The sequence below is a fragment of the Mytilus galloprovincialis genome, chromosome 11 (genome assembly GCF_965363235.1).
Source record: "Mytilus galloprovincialis chromosome 11, xbMytGall1.hap1.1, whole genome shotgun sequence".
Classification (NCBI taxonomy): domain Eukaryota; kingdom Metazoa; phylum Mollusca; class Bivalvia; order Mytilida; family Mytilidae; genus Mytilus; species Mytilus galloprovincialis.
Window position 1 is genome coordinate 75,980,761 of NC_134848.1, and position 25,375 is coordinate 76,006,135.

The following is a 25,375-nucleotide window of genomic DNA, read 5'->3' on the forward strand; positions in this document are numbered from 1 at the left end:
TCATTTTCAAATTCCATTGCCACCTGTGGGTGATGTTTGGAAAGGGAAGTCATATCTTGGAGACAGGTCGGTAACGATCGAGCATAATTTACACGATCAACACCTAAAACAATACGCTATCATGCTTTATATGGACTGTTTTTAGGTTTTATACCACCATTGATTTTTCCCTATTAGTCTTTGTTAAATTGGCACTTTTAAAAAAATCGTACAGTATTTACCTTTATTTCAACCAAAGAAATACTTTGCATGTGTAAAGTTCAATCCTTTCCAGTGATACAGTGAAAATTTCACACTACATTTCATTGCATATAAGAAAGTAACCACCGCCGAGGGTAGACAACCCAATTTTTACACTGTTATTTACTGGTTACCTGCTTTGGTAACTATGTAACCTTAACGTTCCAAAATATTTTATAAGACCATCAAATAAAAAAAGAATGATGCTTTCAGACACCCAACATACATATTTACGACTCAGAAAAATTTAAGTGCATTGAAATGCAGGGTTAATTTTTTACAACTGTCAAATTCAAGGGAATATTTTTTTAGGCCTACTTTCGTATGCAACCGGATGTGACGTACCATGATTTGGTGGTATTACACCTAAAGAACACCTAAATGTCAAATAAACTTAATGCAATTTTTCCCCTCCAATTGCAAGTTATTTCAAGCATAACTGTCAAGTTTTGTCTCAGTCAGAACTATAGTTTCAGAGAAAATCACTATAATGTAAGGCCATATCCTACGGCAATTTCAGTCCAATTTCTTCGAAAAATCCTAATTTCAGTGTATCATTATAAAATGCAGTGTTGACTAAAAATAGAATACAAAAGACAACTTTAAGATGATAAACAATTTTATTGCACCTTTTAGAGTTCATTTGAAGGTCTGTTTTGGTCTGTTTTGGTCCATTTTCCCTCCTTCCTTCCTTTTTCATCAAAACTTGATATCTTTTGTCTAAAAAATAAAACAAATGTGATTATTTTCCCACAAAAATAAAATAAATGTAATGTTAAATCAATAATTAAAGTGTTTTAGCTGAAAGAACTGTCTCTATAAATGTTAACAGTCTACACGGAAGTTTCTATAAGCCCTTATGTGTAACTTGAGTTTTTGGTCTGTTCCCCTAGTGTGAGAAATAACGGTTCCCTTTCAGTCAATCATTTATTGCTACTGGTATCAAAGTCTTTTCATTTACTCATAACAGTTTATTTCTAATAGATTTACACAAAAAGTCCACTTTCTTGTATTTTACATTAGAAAATGGGGAGAAAGAGTAATAAAAAAATACCTCAAAATGTTTTTAAAAATGGTTATGTCCCTTGGAATGCTGGTACAAAAAATAATTGGTAAGAATCAAAAGTTTAAGTATGTGAGACTGGATTCTGATGTGTATAAATCCAGGACAAATAAGTGTTTAGATGAGTTATTGTCTGTGCAAAATGTAGACGGCACAATAGCAAATTGTAAACTTTTGCGGCCAAAACAAAAAAAACATGATGATAGTTGATACATACTTTAATGCTGAAGTGTCATCTGAAGACCAATTCACATATAAGATTTTTCAACAGAATGCTCTTCAGAACATGGTTAACACTGAAATAAAAAATTCACATGTTGTATAAACAAAACAAATACTGTAAGGGTAATTTAAAATTCAACACACTAATCTAAATACAGCTTCGTCTGTCCATCCATTTGACTAAGAAAACACCCGTAAACCCCCATTTCAATGCAATTTTACCTCAAACGTACTTTCTGTGTCTAAATCCATTCCGAATAGTCCATGTTTACAATGTATGAACTGGTTTATTAATAACTTTTAAAAATGAAAGTACAATAGGGTCACGAGTGCACATTTAGTTTCCCTAAATAGGTGTAATACCACCATTGATTTTTCCCTATTAGTCTTTGTTAAATTGGCACTTTTAAAAAAATCGTACAGTATTTACCTTTATTTCAACCAAAGAAATACTTTGCATGTGTAAAGTTCAATCCTTTCCAGTGATACAGTGAAAATTTCACACTACATTTCATTGCATATAAGAAAGTAACCACCGCCGAGGGTAGACAACCCAATTTTTACACTGTTATTTACTGGTTACCTGCTTTGGTAACTATGTAACCTTAACGTTCCAAAATATTTTATAAGACCATCAAATAAAAAAAGAATGATGCTTTCAGACACCCAACATAAATATTTACGACTCAGAAAAATTTAAGTGCATTGAAATGCAGGGTTAATTTTTTACAACTGTCAAATTCAAGGGAATATTTTTTTAGGCCTACTTTCGTATGCAACCAGATGTGACGTACCATGATTTGGTGGTATTACACCTTTTAAAGTACGAAATCTCACTCATGAAATGAGCATAATACCAAAATCAGAAGACGTTGTTAATTTATAATTGAACGCCAGGAATGAAACTGTGGTCGAGAGTCATGACATAGTTATATATTCTGAGTTTAGCTTGCATAATCCGAAGTTAACAATTCAAGCAAAATACATGCAGTTTTCTGATGCGCCTGTCTGGTCCCAGGTACATTGGAACATCCATAAAAAGAATCTGCCGTTCTTTGTGTTGTAATATTGGCTTCAGAAAGACAACATGTGCATCCCCTATCCCGCAATATATCACCCAGAGTTTTATAACAAGTCATTTCAATGTGCAATCCACCAAACATGACGACAAACTTATCTTTTCCGTATAAATTAGGTCATTCCCAGTGAATTTGCTTAGGCATTTCAAAAAGTGGCTGATCTGCAGTTACAATTGATGATTCTCCGGCAATCACCACATTTTCGCCTTATCCATCGAATAACTGAGAATTGCCTGGTAATGCATACAAGTAGCTCTTGATGTCTATAAATAGTTTGCACATTCGCAAAAAAGTTAAAAACACATGTGTATCATAACCTTGAAAAATATCATTAAACCAATTCATAATATCATTAGAAATCCAAAAGCACTAATATATAGTAAATAGTTTAATGTTTTTGAAAGCATTTTGTTACATTTTCGCGCATGCCCAAGAACTGGATATATCAAATATTTATTTTTTATAAATATGTGATGCAAGGAAGGTAGCAGCCAAACCTGATAATTGGTTTTTACTAAAAGAAGTTCATAGAAAAGTTTTCCAGAAAAATCAGTATTTTCAAACTGAAGTAAACAGTCATTTAAGAAAATGGCCGTGGCAATCTTGAAAAACTTAAATGGCCAGCAGTTATTTCTTAAACATTATATAATAATGATGCTGTGTGGTAATTTTCATGCTTGTATCATCATTTGCACAATTCACTCGATTTTGCTTGCTAATATCTTCCACTATACAAACAGCATGATAAGACAGCAAAGTGCTATAGAAATGGTATAAAAAGGAGAATGAATGTAAACTAGTGTATTAACACACCATATTATAATAGACTTAATTGATTTGTGACTTTAGAATGTGTAAACAAAACAAACACACATGTAACGGAGAAGCATAAAAAAGGCAAACAGACAGAGCACAATTTAGCAAAAATAAAAAAAGAAAGATCCGTATGTATGTGAATCAATTTTTTTATACACGATTTTGAATTTGGATCGTTTAAAAAGTATTGGGTCAATTTTTAACACTTTTACAACATATGCTGTATGGATTACAAAACCAATTATCGATTTCGGTTTTTCAAACGATGCTATTGATTTAATTATAAATCTACAGTTTTCAAATATATATTACACATAGTGTCATGTCTGAACACAAAACTTCTTACGATCAAGATGAGATTACAAATCGCTTGAAAACTAGGACAACTTATAACGTAGTTTGTATCTTAAAGTAATTCTTGGTATTATGATCTTTAATATAGATTCGACATGACACAGGTATAACTTTACAAATTCTTTCATTATATTGCAGTTTTAAATTTAAATAATTAACACACACAATATCAAAGGAACAGGTGTCTGGGTATAAGATTTCTCGGATTAACTATTTCAGTTAAGGTAGATAGGGTGTCTTCCTCCATCTTGGATTTGAAAATACCAGAAAGCAATTTCTAATTTTAATAGAATGTTCAAATGTTTGAGTAGTAGGCAATTCAAGTTTAAGAACTTTCACTTCAATATAGAAAATGACATGTTTATTATATTTATGGTTGTATTTTACGAAAAGAAGAAAACTTGTGTTTGATTAATCTTTTTCCAACTTTGCCACATAAGGGGTGGCTACTCAAATACAAGGACAGATAATTCAGATTAAGGTGCTTTTACAATAGAATGTGTTAGGAATTTACATTTTTTATAATGTACCAAGAAAACGGGTCCGGTGAACACATTTTTTCTTTTTCTTAACTGAAAGCATCCAATTAAAGCTATCTTCTTGTAAGTTATCTCAAAATTGAATGGTGTAGTTTATAAGTTATTGCAGAAAATTGGGTTTTCGATGCATAATATATACAAAATCTGTCAAATGTGAACACCGTGTAGCGTGAAAATAAGACCCGTGACCCATAATTTTCATTATTTTTTTTAGAAGCATAATATAAACTACATTTTGGCAAATTATTAAAAAATTCTGTCGATTAGAATTCAGACTCTCCATCTACCTTAAATAAGAACAAGCCGAGACGAGAAAAACATCTTGGTAATTTTGATGTTGACTGATTTAATAACTGTTTGAAATAGACATAATCATGATAATACGTGTAATGTGCATTCATTATTTCACACAACTCTTTTTGATTTAAAAAAAAACAGCAGATTATTTCCAATGCTTCAGGTTTTGCTTACTTTTCATAAGATTATAACACAATGTTGACTGATGTACCCGTTTTACATTTAAACAGTAAAATTACAAAAATACTGAACTCCAAAAAAACTTCAAAACGAAATTCGCTAATCAAATGGCAAATGAAATGATGTAATACATTAAACGAAAGGATAAGAACTGTTATGTATATTATGAATATGTCTGGTTGATTTGTTAACGCAATGTTGTAAACACAATGGTATGCGCCTGTCATACAAATAAGAGGTTTATCTAGCTATAACACCATGTACAATATCGACATTAGGAAAGGGATCTACCAAATATATCAAGTCAGGAATTTGAAAGATTGTTTTCGATATTGAATTGATATAAGTATTGTTTGCTACACTTTAAAGAAAACAAAAAAAAATGTTTTGAACATGTTCTTGAAAAATTCAAGTTTTCGTCTATCTTCAACAGTTACATGTATGTTTTCTATAAGATACCGACAATTAATTCATTGTTCTTCCTAATATCTCGCTTTCTGTGAAACGTCAGGTGTGTAGGAACCTAACTCTAATCTGATTCAAACTTCTTGAATAAAAGTGTTTGTCAAGAAAACCGCTATAATCGCACCGTGTGTTTCATCATTTCATTTGCCATTTGATTAGCGAATTTTGTTTTGAAGTTTTTTGGGAGTTCAGTATTTTTGTAATTTTAGAAATAAGAACGACAAGAGGAAAGCGACAGCTTTTTTAGTGTTGTAACATGCTACCCATGAAGACTTCGCAGGGTGAAGGATAACGGTTTTTTTTATCGCGCAGACATTCAATCAAACGTCAGCATTTTGTAGTAAGACATCTCCAATCAATGTTCAAATCTATTGCATTATACAACTAATATTATTGAATCATTTATTCGTTTTTGAAAGGACGTAGAAGGCTGTTTCATTTAAATGGCATCACAAAACCATTTATTAAATTCAAGAATTATTTACACCAATATCGACGTCAATACAGATAACTGCGTTGTCTGTTCATTTGTGGTTTAAACATTTTTTTAACAGAAATGTTGAAATGATGAACTGAAATTCATATGAAACTCTCCGTATGATTTATTGCGTCGTCCGAAGCGCTTTTCTGGATTTACCTTCATCAGGAACGCTCAAAGCCAAACATTTGAAATCCGAAGATGTATAAGTACCGAAAATCGTTGAAGAGCTATATGAAATTGTCTGTAATCACCAAAATATTTCGACACGCACTTAAATATATTTGTTTTAAACTTTATTAGTTCAATAGAGGAACATGAGCTTAACAAAAAATATTACAACGCTTAGCCCCTTATGTTTACCGTTTCCTTGGTAACAGGACTTAAAGTGGGAAAAAAAGAAGAGGGAAAATGTACAGTTTTGACAAATTATGACCAATTATGACTAATAAAAAGAACATAAGATCAATGAAATGCAGTCTTCTTTAGCGTTTGATAGTTCATTGATAACATTCTGGCGTATCACAAACAAAAAACTTGTAATGTCTCATTTCATTGGACGAAAGATTCAAATACAACAACAATTGCAGTGAGCATGCACGTAAATTGACACAGGTGACTGAATATAGAATGTACTACGTTACTACGAACGTAAAAACAAGGGTTTGACAATATATAGTTTACAACTTTTTGATCAAAAGAATTAAATAAATGTTTTGTGAATTTCAAATTGTTGTGTCGAAATATCCTACTGCCGCAACATAATTATCGTGTACATAATGTACCGCATTATGAAACATATAAGGCTAGTATAAAATACATGTGCCGCTTTTAAACGGATGATTAAGATATTTACTTCTTGCGCTTTGTCCATTGACTGGCATAATTCTCGACTGACTCCATCAAAATTTTAAAGTATTTCAAATTGATGGATTTAGGATCACGATATGTTGGATCTTTCTATTACACATTTCGCAAGGAAGTGTTATTGACAATGTTAATATCATCTGTAAGAACGTGGCCAGCCGGATTATATGTGAATTTAGAACTAGCACATGTGCAATCAGGATGTTTAGACTTGAAGTCGTCAATATTGAGATCCTGCAAAACGTATTTGTGATTGAAAATTTTAGTGGCAATAGGTTTGGTGTAGGTATAAAACATTGGTACAGACTGATCTTCGAAATAAGAAGGTATATTCGATTGAACTAATTAATGATAAAGGATATTTCTTAAATTGACGTTATTGAGATCTTTGTTGGCAATAGAAAGAGTAAGAACAGATCTTTCTCTTTTTTATCTTGTCCAATACAGACTGGTTTGAAAAGTCTATGACTTGCAATATCCGAAATGATAGCTGTAAGTGTGTATTGGTTTGAATGAGGGTTTCAGAAACAGAAGTTTCCAAACATAAATTGAACAGAGAATAAAGTTTTGAAAGGGGTAATGCATAAAGTTTCGTGCAAATGTGATGAATACCTAACGGCTGTTGTATAAGTGACAGCAAGTCATCAATAGAGACATCATGCAGAGTAGGTGGTGTATAATGTCGATGACCATAAGTAAGTCTATGTCGAGAATTAGAGTTCAAAATAAGCATTACATTCACCGATCTACACCGAGAGACGTTGCAAGATGATGATTGTTAGTGCTGTGGAATATAAACTTCACGACACATTTACTTTATTTTAAAATAAGGTTTTACGTTTTTTTTAAATGAATACAGTATGAATAGGGATTTTATTTATTCATGGAAATTGGCACTTCTCAAGATATTATATAAAACTTATACACGAACGTTATTAACATTAATGTGTTTAAGGGAGATTGAATTTATCTCCCAATTTTACAAGTAAATGACGTTTTTACACATTTCTAAATATTTGTTTTATGTAAATATCAATTTATTTTGGATAACCTTTTAAAACGAATTAGATTTTTGTTACATTCAGATTCCGCTTTGCCATTTTATTTTACATCAGATTTAGATTTTCAAAGGGCTGTCTATGAAATGCACTTCAACATGTGGCAAACCCGTTTAAATAAACTACAACGCGGGTTCTTTAGTGTGCACAACAATCATAAAGTTATTGTGAAGGCAAACACATATATGATAAGATGATTCCTTTATTGGATGTAAAACTCAATATCTAAAAAATAAAAAAAAGTGTCATTCTGACAGACAATGTGTCTCTTTGTATTATTTTGTTTTCACTGTTTTTATTAAAGGGTTAAAAACCTTTAAACAACATCTTATGAATATGAATCACATAATGTAGTGGTTCAATTATCAACACTGTATTGTAACACCTGCATATATGAATGACAAAATTAATGTAAATGATTACTGGATTTCGGTTTCCCAGACGATACTATTTCATTAATTCTAAAACTACATTGTTCAAATGTTATAGAATGTGTCACATCCAAACCATTGTACTGAATATGATCAAGGTGAGATGACAAATTTGCTTTTAAACCACGCAACAGGACAATTGAAAAAGTAAATACGTATTTTTAAATAATTCTTCGAAATATGAACTTTAACGATTATATAGTTTTGACATGACAGTACACATTTTACAAATATTTTCTTTTTATCGAAGACTACTATTTCACGTATCATACATTTAACGAGTTGAACAAAAAGAACAGTTGTTTAGGTATACAAGAAAATTTCGAATTTATTGAAAACAAGTCGGGACGACAAGACATTCCTTTTTTTCTTAGATTTGGGGTAATTTTGATGTTCACTGATTTAATTAATTTCTAAGTTACCATTATATAGATTATATACAAAATGGTATACGAACAACATATAAAACTTAAAACTTCTTTTTTTATCAATTTGCCATCAATATCAGATTGTTTTCCAATGTTTGAAAGTTGGAAAATATATCTGACGTATATGGTCCTTATGTCTTACTACGTTTGTTTTTCACGAATGTGACTTACCAAAAAAGACTATTAACTGGTTGTATAATATCATGTATAATGTGATGGATGCAACATTGGGAGCAGGGTCTGCTTACTTGTCCGCAGCATCTGGAAAAACCCCTAGTGTTGGGTGGGGTTCTAGAAGCTTAGTCTTTATTTTTCTATATTGTGTCTTATATACTATTATAATTTAATTTTGGATGTAACGCGTCTTCTGATTGGCCGACGTTATTTTGTTATCAGACCATAGACATAATTTAGTCGTGTGACCGTGACGTCATCAACGTTTTTTCAAGGTTTTCTACTGTTTAAAATGGAATTTAGAATTAAATTATAAGAAATGACTGTAATATTTGTTCTGTCTATTCTAAATAACATAAAAAATGTGGTGCACACTGTTAAATAACCTGCTACGCGCGTTATTCAATGTGCACCAAATTTTTTATGTTATTTCTTCATAGACAGAAGAAATATTACAGTCATTCCTTAAATGTGTCTATTTGTCTCTTTCTGTTTTAGCCATGGCCTTGCCAGTTTATTGTTAGGTCTATCAAACTTACAAAGTGTTATTCATATTTGGTACTGTATTAAACTGTATTTCATAAATTGTAGGATCTTAAATAGTTGTTTCTACAACAAACAGAAATGAAATGAAATAAAAACAAAAGTATTCTTGACAGATATTTGGTTAAAGAAGTTTATGTATATTTTATTTCGTTTGAAATTGTGTGTTTCCCGTTTGCTATTTGTTTTGATTATTTATAGATGGAACTAGTATAACTAGTTCTGATACTGGTTCTGCACCAGTATTTACTATTTTACAGTTTGATGTTAGGTACATTAGGCATTAGAAAAGTTTTTGAGGTATTAACCGAGGAAAAAGAAACAATGCTAAAGAGGAGCAATGGTATATGTCATTTATATGTTGTTTGAATAGAAGAAATTTGTACTATAAAGTTAAGAAAAATTGTACCGCAAGAGAAACTAATATGTTTCTGCGAGCAATTTATCCTATATTTGTGTTTGTCTTGTTTATAGCCTATTGATATTAAGAGATTGCATACTAAAATTTCGGACGAGCAGGGCTATGTATATCATCGTACAGCAAATATTTGCACCAACATAAAGAAATAGTTAATTGGGTCAAACTATGCTATCAAAATACCAGAATGTATAAATTATATTTTTTTACTAAAATAGTTATCTCCCCTTAAAGGGCTCATTTTAAAAATGATTTTAAAAACAAAAAAATGATATTTATTTAAATATTTTGAATAATACAACAAATAAACAAATAAACATTAGAAATGAAGGACAGAAGTAAATATTTAATACTGTTGAAAGTGTAATTTTATAAATCTGATCGACAATTTTAAAACTGTCATTTCATTGTTGTAACAAAAATACCTAAAATAGTGTTTTTCATCATTGTTATATCACGACACAACGATGACATGGTCTTTAAAAGAAAAGGTCGGACAAGGCCATATGTGAGTAGATATACGCAGATTTTATTCATCAGGTAATTCTTGTGTAGTACAGATTATATAACTTCCAGATTTTTCTTAATGTTTACATATTTTTAAAAACAAGAAACAAAAACTTCAAGGAAAACCATATCAATTTTGTTAACAAAATCATATGAAATAATAGAACAAAAGGTAAGAATCTCTTTTCTAAATTATCTTTAAATTCTTTTTTGAGTGATTTAAGTTATTAACATTAATTAACAAATTTACCGCCATTTTTAAATGGCATTAACATTCAGGCCAATTACATACTACATTCACTATATTGAACATTCTAAAGATGTGATCGATAGTACACACATCAATGTCTCCTCTAAACTATGAGTCAATGTTTTTTATGTGCGTCGTCTCAATCATCCGAGACAGACATGTGCCTAAAAAATCCACTGTCGGTGATCAACTCAATGTTTAGATACACAATTTTCCAACAAAACTACTGCATGCTCAATATTAAGACAAATATGATACGCATTCACAAGCTGATTTGGGACTTTTCTTTTTGAATTTTCCTCGGATTTCAGTATTTGTGTGTTTTTACTTTTTTATATATATCATCGAAATAATCATGACATTGGCTTATAAAATGTATAAGTAAAGGTAATTTCAATACAACGGCTATACAAAAATGAGGAACTCGATTGGTGAAATCCTTTTGGTGTATTTCTCTCAGCAAATGTATCATGCATGCTAAAGCCGAAAACAAACTGAAATGAGCAATAGCTTAATTTTCAGCCTTGTGAGAAACTACACATAAAGCTTCAAAGAATGAAGGGTAATGTTTTTATCAAGTTTTGAAAAGAAATGTTGAAGTGATGAACTGCAATTCATGTGAAACTCTCCGTATGAGGGTTAAGAACGATTGTGTTGAAATTAAAATGTATCAGACTATTTCACTTGACATATGTTATCAGAAAACATATCTGGAATATAAACTTGTTTTGAAAGAAACGAAGGTTTGACGTTTTTAAGAATGAATAGAATACTAATAGGGATTTTATATATTCATGGAATTTGGCATTTCTTAATATATTTTATAGACCTATTACACGAAGGATGGAGTTAAAATTATCTGAGATTTTAACAATTTGTAATCAATATCAGATTGTTTTCCCATATTTGAAAGTTGGAAAATATATCTCACGTTATTACGTTTGCTTTTCACGAATGTGACTTACCAAATAAGACTATTTACTGGTTGTATAATATCATGCATAATGTGATGGATGCCACATGGGGAGCAAGGTCTGCTTACTCGTTGCATCGTTCAGTAAATATTTGACCAAAACATAAATAAATAGTTGATTGGATCAAACTATACTACCAGAATACCAGAATGTATACGAGAAAAACAAAATAAACGTCATACAGATATGTATTAAAATGTACTTGGAGTGTTGAAAATAGTGGTATAATTAGAAAGTAGTAGGTTGATAATTTGTTCGTTTACCTGATGAACTCTTAAAAGTTAAATTTGTTCTTCTTTCAGTCAAATGATATGTATGCATTTGTATACGTTTTTTTTTTAATTTGGAGGTTTCAATTGGCTATTGGTCTATCAATTTCTCTTTTTTGCACATTGCACGTGCGCAAGACTTCCATCATCAGTGACTCATTTTTCTACTGGTTCTATCAGAGGTCGGTGATTGTTTCCTGACTATTTCATTACAGACCATAAAGCCAAGTGTGATAAATGAGACTTCTATTTATATACTTACACTATACAACAACTATATCTTAGAAACACAAACCTCAAAAGAAACTTAAGATACAACTAATATGTTCAAAACTTCATACTTTGTTATCAACCTTTTCAACGTTAACTGTACAATGCTTTGTTTTGAAGGAAAACAAAGAATAGTTATTAGAAAACAAAATTTGAAAAAAACAAATTGCTTCAGTGAAAACAAATCAGAGGCCATCAATACGCATATAAAGGAAATAAAAAAAAAATACAAAGGAGAGAAACAAGGAGGAATACTTAAGTGGTACCGATTTTGTGTATAAATACCGCCTCTTCCAAGACAATTGCCAAGTCAAAGTTATTTGTTTTATAAAGAGGGGGCCTGCATCAATCTGGAATTAGGAAAAATTGCAAATATACATTTACATGTTCATGTATAGTAGACAAAAAGGTCTGATTGACTATCTCATTGACCTCCAGACATTTCATGGAGATGAATTCAGATATAATAACGATATGAAATCATTAGTCTCCCAACATGCATAGAATTAATATGAGATGGGAACAATCGGATGAATATCGAAAAAATTGATATGGACATGATAGGTAAAAGTGTCAAAAAAAGGGGTACATCAGTCAACATTATTTTATAATCTTAATCACTTAAAACAAAAAAAAAACAAATGTGTCAACACAGATGAACAGGCAGGCATATAGACAAAGCATATTCGATTAAAAGGAAACACGTAAATACATAGAGAATAATACATGCCAAAATTCGTATCATATGTCTTGCGCGTAGCTACGTTTACGTCAAAACGCCCGGGCGTACACTTGAATTTCGAAAATAAAACAAATAATCGACATAGAATTAGAAAAACTGGTCAAAAGCACACCAGCCTTGTGCTTCGTTTTTCAATGGATTGTAATTTTGAATAAAAAGGGACTAAATTTACTCAAATAGATCATTTAATATATTTGTTCGAATCTTTTGTAAAAGTCTGAATCTAATATGAATTCTACGTACTTTTCTTATGTTTAAAGCAATTCCCTATCTGCTCAGATTCGATATCGTCGCTGGGCTTCTAAAATGTTGTAAATTACAAATTTTTCCAGAACAAAATTTCTCACAAACAGGCTTTGCAAATTTGGCAAAATTCATCCTTCCAAAATGTCGTATGTGAACTTGAACATTTTTGTAAATAGCAGTGAAATAAAAACGTTGACATTTCTGGATTATCCAAGAACTTAAATTATTTTCACAGAAATAAAGAAATGTACAATTGTTTTTTTTTCCAAAGCCATTCTACAACGATTTTCAAGTTTTCATACAACATTTTGGAGGCAAACTTTACAAACAACTGATATTGGCAATTTTGTAATATGTCTTATTTCACACATTTGGATTGGTCTAACTGTATGCTATTTTGTAATACCAAAGATTTCCTCCCGCCCAGACCATTGGTGTCAAAAAGTATTTTTAGCCAAAAAAGTCATATACGACATTTTAAAAGCCCAGCGACGATATACTGTTTGTTTTTTGTCGAGCCTGTGATTTATGCCCCAAAAGCGAGACAAAGCGGCGTCAATATTTAGGTTCCGAATGTGGATAAAGTCTTTATGAATGACTCTCCGTGAAATTTTACGAAAGTTGGACAGAAACTGTTTATGATCAAAAGAGTATTCAGAGCAATAATAATAATGCAATTATATCTTTAATTTTCCCGCATTTTAAGGACAACATGTATTTCTTTCTGCAATTGATAAGTGGTAGCAGTTTAGGCTTACATTTTGTTATTTCTCAATTAAATTAACTACTTGTCGAACCTTCACCGAATTAAATGAAAATGCCGAGGAAGCTTTTTCTATGACTAATGGCTAAAGCTAAAATTTTGAAAGCATTTGTTTTCGTTCATGTTTCTGTTCTTTTATGATAGACAGATAGCCGGACTCTTCTTAACGCAATTAATTGTTTTACATGCTCAATTTATAAACCCTCATAGATTGTCGTGAAATATTCCAGATCAAGAAAAAAATATCAAACGAAAATTTTTGATTTTTTTTAAATCCCTCTAAAGGAATGATAAATTGATTCACTTTTTGTGGGAAGAAATCCTAGGTGTTCCAGATTTTTTTCATATTGCACCTCTTAAAAATATTTTTTTTTTTCGTGCTCATTAAAAGGTGCCTTTGTCGATTGTATGCTCACTCACGTCACCCTTTAAACTTATTTAAAAGTAATATTGGTTTGGACGTTTTCTCTAAAACCAATAACCATTAGGCTAGCTTCCAGTTTAACACGATGAATAAGTTAACATATTACAAAATTTAACCAAAACAAACAAACCATTTCGATTCAAAAGTATGTTGCTATCAATGATTTTTTACTGACATGAATCATTTCCGGTATCTCATTCTCGATAGCTATCGGGGGCTTCGTCCCTTTCGAACCCACTACCAGTAGGTGCTTTAACATTGAGCGGTTGGCACCCCTCATATCCCCCGCCAAGGTTCAGGCGTACACGTAAAAATGACCCAGCTATGCCACTGTATGTCGTATCATCCCGAGACATCAATATCAGCCCGAGGGCCTTTAGGCCCGAGGGGTGATATTGGTTGAGGATTATACGGATGTGATACGGATTTTACCATGTATTATACGCTTTATCATATATTTCAACAGAAAGGTATTATATTATATGAACTGTTTTCTGGTCCATAGTACTGGGTTACCTTCTGGTCTACTTTTGTCTTTTTTCTAAGGCCTTAAAAAGCTGATCAATTTCTTATCCGAAGCACCTTGGTAACCTTACAATACCCAATCAGAAAAGTTGGGATTATTAATGTGAATGACATCGCCAATATATCCAAATGCGAAATTAGATAGTAAAGCCCAAATATTTTTGAAAACGTCTTCCTCAAAATTCAACAAATCCTTATTAATAAGAATATCTAGCATACTGATCACTTACTCTGCTGTGTAGCAAGTTTTACCAGTGTGTTCAATTTAAACAAACTATCCGTTTGGTATCGTAAAGTGATAAATGTATAAGATCGGGTACCATTTTAAATCGAAAAAGCATTGCGGATTATTTCTTGTAAACGATTTTTCAATTGCGCATGGGGAATCGTGGTATACAGGTTAGAAAAATCTACACACATATATCATACTATTTTTAGAGAATAATCGAGATAATTTATCAAGGAGTGTTTTTGTAATTAACATAATTATAGTAAATACCAGCGAGTTCACGGTTTCAAAGTTGGTCGATCATGCACACAATATTTCAACTTATGGATACGACCCATTAAGCAAGTGTCAAGTTCAACTTCTTATTTAGTTCATGCTCTATTGTTGTCCTCAATTGAATACAAAACTAGTTTCAGGTTGTGGTTCAATGATGTGTTAGGGTTCTCTAAACTGAGAACTATGAACAATCTACTTTCGAAGATGTTCACGTTGAAATATATGGTTCGATCCGTAGCAACGATAGAGCAAGATTGGCTGTATTTATAAGGCCAGTGCGAACAATCACAGTTGAGGCTACGGTCTAAATCAGGTCATGTAATATGCGTATAATTTAAAATTATCAGTGCATTGCTTTCAGGTGTAACTGTGGGATACAATAGGAACATACTGGTTTTGGAAATAAAGTGGATTTTTGTATATTACCTCCTTGTGATTTAATATGTTGCTTATGTTGATTGCATCAAGTCTTTTATTGGTAAACTAAAATGGATAAAAACTCCCTCTTTTCACCATACAAAGGTTCCGATCTCATTGGTTCAAAAAGACGGAAAAGAGCCCCAATCATAAAATTAACTGACCAGTCTGTATATTGGGGGAAATCCTGTATCAAAGACACTCGCATTTGAGCGGTACATAGTCTGTGTTGGTCCGATAACGCTGTATCGGCTTTTTGAATCAACGATCGAGATTGGTAAACAGAATGCGCTATTGTTTTGAAAACATAAATATTTAGGGGAAATGCAGGAACTGGCTTTATTTTATTAGCAATCGGCATGATAGTCGGTAGACAATCAGATGAATGTTAATGACTGGAAATACAATTAATGACTATTTGTCCTATTTTCAATGATTGTGTTGGTTCAACTACAAAGATATGTAACACCTACCATGAGTTTAAAGTGCGTTGAATACAGAGTTCCAGTTTTTACTTTTACGCGCCTTCTAACAGCTATTTGCGACATTGCCAAGTATTACAAAACTGCATTGTCTTTTTAAATTACTTTAATTTTCAAAATAAATTGAAAGTTTTAAAAATTCGACTCTCGTGAGATACATTACTTATAAATAATCTTAATAACGGTAATACAGTGTAATTACAAATAAGCGCATGGTAATACAATGCAATTACATCTAAGCACATTCCTTAAATATCAATTTTGTATGCATTTGGTACAAATCATTACAAGATTAATTGTTGTAATGTTTTATAGAAAATTAAATTTTTAATGATAACTGTTGAATAAAAAACAACGATGATAGGAGAAGATATTTAAGTGTATTTTGTTTTAATTGTGATAGCTGAACTAAGCTCACTTGGTTTTTTGGCTATACCTCACTAACATACGAATGCTGTCCTATTGTATCAGTTGTACAATTAACTTCTTACCTATATATATATAAATATATATCGAGGTTATAGCAAAAGGGACGAAAGAAACCAGTGGGACAGTCAAACTCATCAATCGAAAATAAGCTGAAAACGCCATGGCTAAAAATGAAACAGACAAACAAACAAACAATAGCGCACATGAGTAAGCAACATATCCGATATCATTTATGAATGGTTAATCCATAATGGTCAACCAACTCGTGATTGCGTCCGTAAAATTTACAAAGGGATGATTTTAACTTTACCATTTGGAACTATTGGTTTAATAGCTTCCTTGTGAGCATCAACCATCTCTCAAGAAGGTAATGATAGAAAATGCAAGCACGGGAATATCGTATCAATTGGGAGATGTATACACCGTATGCAGGTACTGCTAGAATGTTGCTGCTTAGAAATGTAAAGTTCAAAATTGAAAGCTGAAATCATCTCTTTTGTCGTAAAGTTTTGTTTTGAACCGACCCTAATTGTCAATTTCTAGGTGTAAGTCAAGATACGAGGCCGACTTGATTGTATCTGTAGTATCAGTTATCTCTAGTTCGATTGGATAAATGCGTTCAACATAGTCACCAACTTTTGAATTATTTAGTGAAAGAACATCATCTATATAGCGGAAAGTAGAGTTAAATGACATTGCAAACTTCTTATCTTTCTTCCTAAGAAGTTCATGTATGAAGAAACAAGTCGGCAAGAAAAGGGGCTAAATTTATTAACCATTGGAATTCCGACAGTCTGTTGAAAAACACGTCCTACGAAAATAGCAAATATGTTGTCCATCAAGAAATCAAGCATCTTGATAATGTCAGTTTCAGAGAACGTTTTGTTTGAATCAGACCAGTGATTCTTTACAAAGTAGAATTTCTCCCTCCCTTAGACAAGATACTTGTATCTACGTTGGCCATTATTGTTTATGAAACAAGGCAATACCAAATTTTTCAATTTGTCTTTAGTTTGGAATTTTGGATATTTGTGTAGAAACGTCAAATATTATTACAAAGTGAAAGACAGTTAGATTGTATGTACTGTAAACCAACTTATTTTCGCGGATACTTTATTTCTCGTTTAGCCATAAGAAGCCCATTTCGCGGCGATTTAATCTCGCGATTTTCAAATTTCCTTGATGTATTTAATTGAGAATACTCCAATTTTAACATATTCGCGACGATTAATATTCGCGTTATTTTTCAACTCGCGAAAGACGCGAAAATAAATCGCTCGCAAAAATTAGTTGGTTTACAGTACTCTAGAAGATCTTTGGAATTTTTAAGTATCCACATCTGATTCTCGCCACCTCTAGAATAGGCAGTTTCAAAAAACTTTGAAGCCCGTCTTTATTGCTGATAAAATAGATGTTTTAAAATAATTTGGAAAAAGGGTTTGTGAAGCACTTCGAAGATCCAGCAATATACCGTTGTTTGTAAGGACACTTATTAGTTTGACTGTCCCTCTGGTATCTGTCATTCCTCTTGTATGTAGTTTAGTTCTCCAATACAGTAATGGAAGATCCAGTTCTTCCTCTTCGGTAAGTTTGGTGAAGGTATATGTTGAGTTTCCAAGTGAATTGTCAAAAAGACGGACAAATTATGCAATTTAAAAAAGTTTTAGGTATATGTATTACTTGATTTATTTCACTTGACTGGGCGGGGCCTTACTGGTTCGCTTATTTAAAACCAGTCCATCTATAGACAGATATTTCAGGATAAAGTCATCAATAAAGTGTCCAGTTATTCGTACTATATCATACATTCAGTTCATGTGTATATCTGTTTGGTGACACTCACTGACAGGTGATTAGAAATCGGTTATAATTATAACGGCCATCATCCTTATCACGCACATCTTCAAATAGACTGTCCTTACGCTAATTAAAAAGTAAGCTTCGCGCTAGCAGTTGAAATAACGTTGGTAATAGTAGGTATTTATAATAAAAAGAAGTAATTCCTGAAATAAATAAAAAAAGATTGTAATTTTGTATCAAATGTTATAAATATGCTATGTTAAGTTTGTTAACTTGAATCAACTATATAAAGTTCAGATGTTTACTGACAGACGATTATTAACAACGAATGATAAAGTATGCTCAAGGTTAAATATAGAACATAAATATCAAAATATCATAAGCAATTTTATTGATCGAATATTCAATATCGATAATAGCATGTAAGTGAAAATTGTGTTATAAAATTAGTAAATGTTGAATTTTGATAATGTTGGTGGAACTCTTCCTCTTTTTATTTTCCATATGATGGGTGTTTGAACACTAAGTGAACATGTAATAGACGGATCCTAGTAAAAAAATTCGTGCATGGTATTGTTGTTATTTTTTCTCTCAGTAATTTGATATTGTTTCAGTTGTAAAGCCATTTAAACTACGTAAGACATGCATTGTTTCTCCTCCGTGTTTGATAATGGGATGGTATATAAGAAATATATTGGCATGTTGGTTAAACTGTTTCAATCATTGGCTTTGTATATTAGTTTCAAACAATCAGGTAAGAACACCATTTTGTTCAAGTACTAGAATATATTGTTTTCATTCTAACATTCTTTTGTAGGGAACCATCAATACCATGAACGCAAGCTGTGAAAATATTTTTGACAAAAGCAACAAGTGCGCTGTAAATACTCTGAAAACAAGTTGATGAAAGACTTGTGTTCATGTACTCCTCATGTGAATGGAATACACATCATATTTACTATTTTTCTTATTTTGTAAATGTGTTCATGTTGTGATTTTTTTCTAATTTCAGCGATGCAATATGAATATAAAAAGCATGGATATTATTAGTATCTTCTTTTTTGCTGTGGTTAGTACTGGATTAGTAAAAGGAACATGTCCGTCGACTTGCTCTTGTGTTGATGGTTCGTCAGGTTCTACCATTAACTGTATATATAAATATCTGGGACACATTCCAGCACTTCCAAAGGATACGTACAATCTGTAAGTTAGGCATTTGGTCAACTACGATTGAAAGTAATACATTACTTTCAATTACAGTTACAAAATCTTTAATTAAATTACACTTTACATTTAACCCTTTTTACCAATGTCATTAATTACAAGACTAACAAACTCCAGAGGCTCCTGATTTGGAACAGGCACAAACATGCAGTGGGTTAAACATGTTTTGTTAGATCTCAACCCCCATATAGCTATAACCAATGCAGGATTGAGTAACAATTATTTATTTTGATAATCAGTTTAAAAGAAGTCCGATGTCAGAAAAGGTAAAAAAAAAACTAAGGAAAAACGACAATGATACATAAATAATTAACGGATTACTAGCTGATACTAGAATGACATGGGCTCAAAATAGGAAAAAATCAGACTGAAATAGCAACAAATATGTATGTTCAATATGAATATTCACATTCAGTAACAGCCATGAACTTCTTTTTGCAACATTTAGTAGTATCATAATGTCACTTCCAACTATATCAGACGTTTTTTTTTCAAATGAAATGTAATCTGATATTGGTAAATATTATGTAGCTGTCACTTTTAATTGCAAAACACACATCAAGAGCACTCTACATGGATAATTTTGCAACTTGATGATTTTTTTTCTAGAGATCTCAAGTATAACAACATAACAGAAATTGATGTTCAATTATGTAAACTGATGCCACAGTTACATACTATGTATGTATATACAATTAGATTTGTGACATATTGCATATATAATTGGTACCACATTTATTCAGTAGGTGTGTAATGTATCGTACTTATCATCTGCTTATAGTGTGTCTTGTATAAGAGACGTACTTCAAAATAATCAAATAACGTACAATGCCATCTGTCTTAATTGCATATAGTTTGCGCTGCATATTTAAGATTATCAGTTCCCCACACAGTAGGCAAAGAATTTCCGAAGAAAACAGTTCTAGTATATAAGTGTTTCAACATCGGCGGTAGATATAATGATTAAAATGAAATTGACAAAGCCAATACCTACGAACCAACATGCATAACATGCTGTTTAACGTATGCATATAGTCTCATGTCCATCATTAGAATACAGGTTCTGAAATTTTTTTAAAATTCGTGTTTTAATAACTTTGATGAAATGTAGTCGGTAATTCTTTTGTAGACGAAACGCTCGTATGGCGTATATACTAAATTTAGTCCTGGTATCTATGATGAGTTTATTTACATTGATTCTATTCCTTCTGGAAACATTGTTTTGGAATGTCTTAAATTCTAAGTATTTTTCTATTGAACAAATCTTATAAACAGACATACATTACTCTATTGTCTAAAAGATTCTTTAACTGTCGATTTTCTGTTCAATAACAGCTACATCAGCTACAATTTGATTATTGCAATTCCGGAAATCGCATTTGCAGACTGTGAGCAACTGTATAGAATGTAAGTATATATATTAAATATTCAATTTGTAATCTCATTACAATTATTTGAAGGTTTGGTTAGACTATACAAATGCGGTAAAATTTTCAACTACACATTATTTCTTCCAAAACACCAAGATTATATAAAACCATATGAAGAAGAGATGTGGTGTACGATTGTCAATGAGACAATTATTAACCAAAGTTAACATGAAGTAGATTCAGGCAATTATAATGCATACTACAAAAGACGTGCAGATTTGTAAACGAAATCGTCCTGACGATTTGCTGATGATTTTAAAAATTGTCCTGGTTCTGTGCACCTGTGTCCTGGTTCTGTGCTCTTATATTGAAGTTAAACGTGTCAAATATTTAAGATCATTAATGCGGAAAATTTGTGTTATTGATAAGAAATATACCTAACATATATTTGGTGGATATTTCATATAAGCAAAGTTGATTCTATTTTGTTTTGATTTGATTTTTGAATCCGAATGCAAGATCTGTTATGTTGAGCTTTTTGGGGCATTTTTAAACTATTGTTAACTGTTGTTTTGAAGATATTTGTCTGGTAACTGTTTTTGACTCATTAGCTGTTATATGTTTTCTTGAAATTGGCATTGTTGTGAACTGTTATTTTGAAGATTTAAGTTGACTTTAACTACTGTTATCGATGATCAATATTGAAAATTAACTGTAATCTGATTTAAGCAATAATAACAAAAAACTCTTGTCTCCTTTTGAGGTATGAAAATATGTTTTAGATTCATTACTATCCATTTGCGTGACCATCAAAATGAGGTGTACAATATTCAATACATATATAAACACAATGAAGTGGCATGTTTCTAATAGACAAAATTCCACCAGAAACTTAATTAGGTGTTAACAACTACACATCACCGTACGACCTTCAACAATGACCCGAAAAATCAAAATGTAAAAGGATTTTACAAAGGTGGACAGCATAAGTATAGAAGAAAGTACCCTTTTCAATGCGATTGAGAATGGAAATGTAAAATTGCGTAGAAACCACAACCCGACCAAAAGAGCAGTAAACAGCGAACAGCCACTGATGGGTCTTCAACACAGCGAGAAAATCCCGCACCCAGTGGCGGGCTTCAGATGATCCCTAAAATGTGTACTATTACAATGATAATGGACGTCACACTAAACTTCATAACAAATAAATAAACTAAAAAAGCAAGAGGCTCCTGCCTTGGGTCAGGCACAAAAGCGCGTCGGGTTAAACATGTTTTGTGAGATCCCAACCCTCCATCTATCAATATAGCCAATGTAGGAAAAAAAAACATACACCAATACGTACATTAGAACTCAGTTTAAAAGAAGTCCGAGTCTGTGTCAGAATAGGTAACTTAAGAAAATAAGCAAAATGACAATGATGCATAACTTTAACAAGGGACTACGAGCAGTTACCAGCACGCCAGCTCCAGATCTTAATTAAACTAATTGAAAGATAATGTTTTCATCATATGAAATCGAGCACAAATTTGATCACGGCAAACTTTTAGGACACTTCTAGATTATTGTTTCTCTGACACATGTGTGCGATACTGTAGATCCTTTTTTTTTTGTATTCAATCAAATACATATCGGTCTTGTTGACGTTTAAGCGTGTACAAATCATTTTTTCTCAGCAGCTAAAATTAGATATTGTTTGTAACAATTTTGTGTTTACTAAAAGGATGACAATACTATTTCGGATTTTGTTTTGAATAAGCAAATTGGAGGTCATCGTGAAGATTGTTAAGCTTGGAAGAGTTTTCAAATTCTAAAATTGTTGATCAAAATAATTTGATGCAGAATCTATGTCATCTCAAATAAAAAGTATGCATATAACTCTAGAAATAGACAGATAATAATGACATTTAAAAAAAAAACTCTTATATTCGAAATTTTTGACATACACGATGAAAATAGTTTTGTTGATTTTTTTTTTTTAACTTAAAGTGTTCTATTCATGATTGGTAACACCAGTAACTAGGGTTATAATCCTGTCACGTATGAATTGGGTAAACTATTATTAGAAAAAGATGGACACGTGAAAGTTTGTAGTTTATATAAAGCGGTATAGCAACTAAATACCGACATCTAGTCAGGGTTGGACCCAAATAGTGTATCAAATTTCATGAACATTTGATTAAAAGCCCTTTACTCCTTCAAACAAATGATTGCGATTTTGTTGAAGATTTAACGATTTACGGCAACAAGAAAACTGTGTGTATTTGCTGCAAAGAAGGTTTACCAAAAATTACTATCAATTTCTTCTTATCCTATGTTTTACCTATATGTAATTTTCAGCACTTTATGAGCGATACATTGAACAGTAAAACCATCTTCTGAGAATCTTTCACAGGACTTTATAATGTCTAATGCATTTATGACAATATTTGTTGTGAACACAATACTCACTTTAGTTTCAGTTAGCATTTTATGTCGAGAGCAATCAATTGAAGGCCCTTACATATCTTAAATACACTATTGTAAAAAGATAAATGTCTTCAAATATGGCCGGAAGATGTTGCCCTTTTATGTTATATAAGTAACACTTATTTGGAAACGCATGTTAAACAGCCAAATGGATGCACAAATAAAAACAGGAGTGACATGATCGATTGAATACAATTATCAGGCAAATTTCATTGATTCTGTAACGTTTGTTTGCATTATGACAAACTTTTACCAAAAATCACCAGTATCGTATCCAGACCCACCAGCACAATGAAAGGACCCACCAGTACAGAATCAGGACACGTCTAAACTGACAAAATGCACAATTTGAATAAACTGCGCAGTTTTTCAAAAACTAATTTTGTCGTGTGGATTGGGGTATATATAGTGGACTCCAGGAGCATTTTTTTTTCAGTTTTATACTTTCTAAAAGTGAGCAGTTTTGTGTTACGCCTGCTGAAACAGTTTAGAGAGTCTCATTCTTAATTGTTTGCCTCTGAACCCACAACAAACCTAATTAAATAATCTCAACAGTTTCCTTCCATCCATTTTTTATGCGAGAAAACGTCAAAAATCGTCTTTGTTTACATATTTGCAATGATTACCAGCACCAGTCAGGACCGAATCACCAGCACATAATGTTTTATCGTAGGACAACCTTACCCATATTGTACTTGTTTATCTGGGTTTTTTTATGTGACTGTTATTACTTAAACAGAAAAAAACAAAAAAACAAATACCTGCATTGTGTTGTGACAGATAATGACAATAACATGAATAACTAAATGGAATCAAACAACTGAGCTGTTATACTAAGCAAACACGTATCTACTTATAACGTGGAATTTTCAGCAAATTTAATTCCTTTTTTGTACATAACTCCGTTTAATTTATTACAAAGGAATTAAACAACATTTTATTTCAAATTAAATATTTAAAATTTCATCAAAGATATCTAAGAAAATCTATGATATTTTTTTACAAAATAACAAAACATACTGTTTAAATTTTTCATACTAAAATATGTTAGTATTCACCATTATTTATGTACATATGATATCAATTAACAACAATTGTTCTGTTTTGTAAGTCAAGGTCATTGGTGTTTTGCAAAAGCAAAGCAGATAGCAACTGTTGGTGAAACTATTTCATGTCAATAATTTATTGTGACCTGTTATCCTGCTATGTATTATAGTGACACAGACATGTTTTATATTTCAGAGATCTTCATTATAACAAGATAAGGTCCATAGAAAGCAATACGTTTGTAAACATGACAAACTTGTATATACTGTGAGTCAAGATGTTTATTTGTTTGTTTCGTTTTCTTCAACTAATCAATTAACTCATATATATATATTGTCATAACGATTCAAGCTTTATTCGATAACTTGGAGAGCACGTTGTTCATACAGGTGCTATTATTTCTTCATGCTTTTAAATACATTTCAAAACTTAAGGTTTGACCTGTCTTAATAAATGTTAATTTATAAAAGAGCTTTAGACGAGCACATGTCAGTAAATATATTTCATTTACTAAGCCGTTGTCAACACCATTATATGTGTACTGTAAATTCCCAATGATATCTATTATGCCTTTAGTCGTACTTCTGTTTTATCACTGGGAAAATAAAAATAATAGTGCGTAGCTAATCACAAAGAGTAATTACAAATGGTACTATTTAATCATTAGTCGATGCATTTTTCCTAACATTGGATTGATACCAAATCTGATGGACTGTTAATGTAGATTCCGAAGGTATAATCAGCAAACTATTGGGTGCGTCTATATTAACTATGTATATATTGATACCAACAATGATGTGCTGTTAGTTGGTGTTATTATATATACTAGCAAGATTTTTATTTGTCAGTGATGCGGAAATATAGTATCTTCTAGAATTCTATCAAATTGTATTTATTGGGTTTTTTGTACACTTTTTCGTATGGTGTTCTAAAGTGCGTTACTATGTTCGTCTAACAAAAAGATATTTTTATTTCATAAACATGAACTTTCAATTTCATTTTGTGAAATC

General features: G+C 31.6%; 1 protein-coding gene and 1 long non-coding RNA gene across 2 annotated transcripts in view; one reads left to right on the forward strand and one right to left on the reverse strand.

The window, feature by feature from the left end:
• Window positions 1-25,375, forward strand: part of LOC143052814 (neurogenic locus notch homolog protein 1-like) — a 314,515-nt gene that overhangs the window by 260,529 nt on the left and 28,611 nt on the right. The window lies entirely within an intron of this gene.
• Window positions 842-2,190, reverse strand: LOC143051398 (uncharacterized). Its single transcript, XR_012970746.1, has 3 exons — window positions 1,956-2,190; window positions 1,521-1,599; window positions 842-960 (listed from the first exon to the last, which is right to left on the reverse strand). It is a non-coding gene; the product is annotated as an uncharacterized LOC143051398 (long non-coding RNA).